Source organism: Artemia franciscana, chromosome 1 (genome assembly GCF_032884065.1).
Source record: "Artemia franciscana chromosome 1, ASM3288406v1, whole genome shotgun sequence".
Classification (NCBI taxonomy): Eukaryota; Metazoa; Arthropoda; class Branchiopoda; order Anostraca; family Artemiidae; genus Artemia; species Artemia franciscana.
This window is the reverse complement of record NC_088863.1, coordinates 32162006-32167340: the sequence shown is the minus strand read 5'-3', so window position 1 is coordinate 32167340 and position 5335 is coordinate 32162006.

The following is a 5335-nucleotide window of genomic DNA, read 5'->3' as shown; positions in this document are numbered from 1 at the left end:
CAAAGAGAAATTACAGACCGGGACACCGGAACACAAATGACGACCGGGACAAAAATGACGACCGGGACACCGCGACACAGGGAATATAAATAACGACCGCGACACTCAAAGAGAAATTACAGACTGGGACACTGGGACAAAAATGACGACCGGGACACAGGGATACAACAACAACGAGGGCGCCAGGGGGCACAGGGGGACATATAAATTACGACAGGGACAGAGGGAATGTTCGGTTAGCAATCACCATCAACAAACCTCAAGGGCAATCATTACAATAATGAGGTATAGATCTGAATACAGGTTGTTTTTCCCATGGACAATTATATGTTGCATGTTCAAGAGTCGGTAAACCTGACAATATATTTATACGCACAGACAATGGGACAGCCAAGAATTGTGTACATTCGCAAGTTTTACGTAGTTAAATATATATATATATATATAGATATATATATGTATATATATATATATATATATATATAATATTATATATATATATATATATATATATATATATATATATATATATATATATATATATATATATACATATATATATCTATATATATATAAAAATAAGTTGTTTGTCTGTGTGTCTGTCTGTCAGGTGACGTCATGTTTCTGTGTCGACTGACGTCATGAAGTTAGTTGTCGTCATTTTTGCTATGACGGTGACGTCATTAACCGTATTTAAGACATTTGTTCACGGAAAAATGTTTAATTGTAAAATGACTGAACAACCTACAATGGCAACAGCCGAGGAAGCTGCTCAAAGAGTTTATGCCAAAAAACTTGCTGCTGATAGAGAAAGTAAGAAAAGAAAGCGTTCCGAGGAATCACAAGAACAGCAAGAAAACAGGCTTGCAGCTGATAGAGAAAGTAAGAAAAGAAAGCGTGCCGGGAAATCACAAGAACAGAAAGAAAACAGGCTTGCGGTTAAAGAACGCAAAACCGCGCAGTTAGATGAAAATCCACCTGGACAGCGAGAGTCAAAACATATCAAAACTGAAAATGATAGCGATTATGATTGGGTTTGGGATTTTGACTTGGATAAGGTCATCAATGCCTACCAGATTTAAGTTAAAAAAACAAAGGTTCGTCGATATGTACTTCATAGTGACGCTGAAAAATAAAGAAGAAAAAGAAAACTGAAAAAAGAAAAAAGGTAAAAAACTTAAAAAAAATAAAAAGAAAAAACACTCAAAGAGAAATTACAGACCGGGACACAAATGACGACCGAGACAGAGGGAATATAAGTGACGACCGGGAACCTCAAAGAGAAATTACAGACTGGGACACCCGGACACAAATCACGACCGGGACACAGGGAATATAAATGACGACCGGGACACAGGGACACAACTAAAACGGGGACGCCGGGGGCACAGGCGGGATATATAAATGACGACCGGGACACAGGGATTGTTCGAATAGAAATTACAGACAGGGACACCGGGACACAAATGACGACCGGGACACCGGGACACAGGGAATATAAATGACGACCGGGACACTCAAAGAGAAATTACAAACTGGGACACCGGGACACAAATGACGACCGGGACACAGGGAATATAAATGACGACCGGGACACAGGGACACATCATTAGAATAATGAGGTATAGATCTGAATACGGATTGTTTTTCCCATGGACAATTATAAGTTGCATGTTCAAGAGTCAGTAAACCTGACAATCTATTTATATGCACAGACAATGGGACAGCGAAGAATGTTGTATATTCGCATGTTTTACGTAGTTAAAAACATATATTTATATCTATCTCTGTTCACAGGTGGGACACAGGGACACAACTACAATGGCGCGTAACTAATATGGCGTGTAACGACTTAAGCGCGCGGGGGGGCTTGGGGGGGGGGGGGGGCGCGAAGCGCCCCACCAACTAGGTGTTGGGGTGGCGCGAAGCGCCACCCCAACAGCTAGTATATATATAAATATATATATATATATATATATATATATATATATATATATATATATATATACTAGCTGTTGGGGTGGCGCTTCGCGCCACCCCAACACCTAGTTGGTGGGGGCGCTTCGCGCCCCCCCCCAAGCCCCCCGCGCGCGTAAGTCGTTACGCGCCATAATAGTTACGCGCCATTGTAGTTGTGTCCCTATGTCCCACCTGTGAATATAGATAGATATATATATATATATATATATATATATATATATATATATATATATATATATATATATATATATATATATATATATATATATATATATATATATATATATATATATATATATATGGTTTTAACTACGTAAAACTTGCGAATATACAACATTCTTTGCTGTCCCATTGTCTTTGCATATAAATAGATTGTCAGGTTTACCGACTCTTGAACATGCAACATATAATGGTCCATGGGAAAACAATCTGTATTCAGATCTATACCTCATGATTCTAATGATTGCCCTTGAGCTTTGTTGATGGTGATTGCTAATCGACCATTCCCTGTCCCGGTGTCCCGGTCGTCATTTATATCCCCCTGTTTCCCCCGGTGTCCCCGTTGTAGTTGTGTCCCTGTGTCCCGGTCGTCATTTATATTCCCTGTGTCCCGGTCGTCATTTGTATCCCGGTGTCCCGGTCTGTATATACATTCGTTTTTTAGTTTTGTTTTTATCCTTTATTTTTTTCCTTTTTTTTTCTTTTTTAGTTTATTTAGATTTTTAGATTTTTTAGTTTTTTTATTAGTTTTTAGTTTTTTTTTCTTTTTTTTTTTTGTAGTTTTTACCTTCTTTTTAGTTTTGTTAGTTTTTTTTTACTTATGTCCTGGTCGTCATTTATACTCCCTGTGTCCCGGTGCTTTGTTGATTGCTAATCGAACATTCCTTTTGTCCTGGTCGCTTTCTCTTTGAGTGTCGTCATTTATTTTTTTCTTTTTTAGTTCTTTTAGTTTTTACCTTTTTTAGTTTTTTTTAGTTTTTTAGATGAAAATTTTTTTTTAGTTTTTTCCTTTTTTTCTTTTTAGTTTTTTATTGGTTTTTACCTTTATTTTAGCTTATTTTTCAGTTTTTTCTTTTTTTTTAGTTTTTCTTTATTTTTTATTTTTTTTTAGTTTTTTACCTTTTTTAGTTTTTTTAGTTTTTTTGTTTTTTAGCTTTTTTACTTTTTTATTAGTTTTTAGTTTTTTTTTGTAGTGTTTGCCTTTTTTTAGTTTTTTCAGTTTTTTTTTAGTTTTTTATTCGTTTTTACCTTTATTTTAGCTTATTTTTCAGTTTTTTCCTTTTTTTTAGTTTTTTTTAGTTTTTAGTTTTTTTAGTTTTTTACCTTTTTTAGTTTTTTTAGTTTTTTTAGTTTTTTAGCTTTTTTATTTTTTTTATTAGTTTTTAGTTTTTTTTGTAGTTTTTGCCTTTTTTTAGTTTTTTTAGTTTTTTAGCTTTTTTATTAGTTTTTAGTTTTTTTTGTAGTTTTTGCCTTTTTTTAGTTTTTTTTCTTTTTAGTTTTTTTGTAGTTTTTACCTTCTTTTTAGTTTTGTTAGTTTTTTTTTTTACTTATGTCCTGGTCGTCATTTATACTCCCTGTGTCCCGGTGCTTTGTTGATTGCTAATCGAACATTCCTTTTGTCCTGGTCGCTTTCTCTTTGAGTGTCGTCATTTATTTTTTTCTTTTTTAGTTCTTTTAGTTTTTACCTTTTTTAGTTTTTTTTAGTTTTTTAGATGAAATTTTTTTTTAGTTTTTTCCTTTTTTTCTTTTTAGTTTTTTATTGGTTTTTACCTTTATTTTAGCTTATTTTTCAGTTTTTTCCTTTTTTTTAGTTTTTTAGTTTTTAGTTTTTTTAGTTTTTTACCTTTTTTTAGTTTTTTTTAGTTTTTTTAGTTTTTTAGCTTTTTTATTTTTTTTATTAGTTTTTAGTTTTTTTTGTAGTTTTTGCCTTTTTTTAGTTTTTTTAGTTTTTTAGCTTTTTTATTAGTTTTTAGTTTTTTTTGTAGTTTTTGCCTTTTTTTAGTTTTTTTAGTTTTTTAGCTTTTTTATTTTTTTTATTAGTTTTTAGTTTTTTTGTAGTTTTTGCCTTTTTTTAGTTTTTTTCAGTTTTCAGTTTTGTCACCTGATCCAGTTTTTTCAGGTGACGTCACCTGATCCATCCACAGATCCACACACAGACAACTTATTTTTATATATATAGATATATATATATATATATATATATATATATATATATATATATAGCCCCCCCCGTGCGCGTAAGTAGTTAGCCCCCCCGTGCGCGTAAGTCGTTACGCGCCATAATAGTTACGCGCCATTGTAGTTGTGTCCCTATGTCCCACCTGTGAATATAGATATATATATATATATATATATATATATATATATATATATATATATATATATATATATATATATATATATATATATATATATATATATATGGTTTTAACTACGTAAAACTTGCGAATATACAACATTCTTTGCTGTCCCATTGTCTTTGCATATAAATAGATTGTCAGGTTTACCGACTCTTGAACATGCAACATATAATGGTCCATGGGAAAACAATCTGTATTCAGATCTATACCTCATGATTCTAATGATTGCCCTTGAGCTTTGTTGATGGTGATTGCTAATCGACCATTCCCTGTCCCGGTGTCCCGGTCGTCATTTACATCCCCCTGTTTCCCCCGGTGTCCCCGTTGTAGTTGTGTCCCTGTGTCCCGGTCGTCATTTATATTCCCTGTGTCCCGGTCGTCATTTGTATCCCGGTGTACCTTCTTTTTAGTTTTGTTAATTTTTTTTTTTACTTATGTCCTGGTCGTCATTTATACTCCCTCTGTCCCGGTGCTTTGTTGATTGCTAATCGAACATTCCTTTTGTCCTGGTCGCTTTCTCTTTGAGTGTCGTCATTTATTTTTTTCTTTTTTAGTTCTTTTAGTTTTTACCTTTTTTAGTTTTTTTTAGTTTTTTAGATGAAAATTTTTTTTAGTTTTTTCCTTTTTTTCTTTTTAGTTTTTATTGGTTTTTACCTTTATGTTAGCTTATTTTTCAGTTTTTTCCTTTTTTTTAGTTTTTTTTTATTTTTTATTTTTTTTAGTTTTTTACCTTTTTTTAGTTTTTTTAGTTTTTTTAGTTTTTTAGCTTTTTTACTTTTTTATTAGTTTTTAGTTTTTTTGTAGTTTTTGCCTTTTTTTTAGTTTTTTCAGTTTTTTTTTTAGTTTTTTATTGGTTTTTACCTTTATTTTAGCTTATTTTTCAGTTTTTTCCTTTTTTTTTAGTTTTTTTTAGTTTTTAGTTTTTTTAATTTTTTAGTTTTTTAGCTTTTTTATTTTTTTCATTAGTTTTTAGTTTTTTTTGTAGTTTTTGCCTT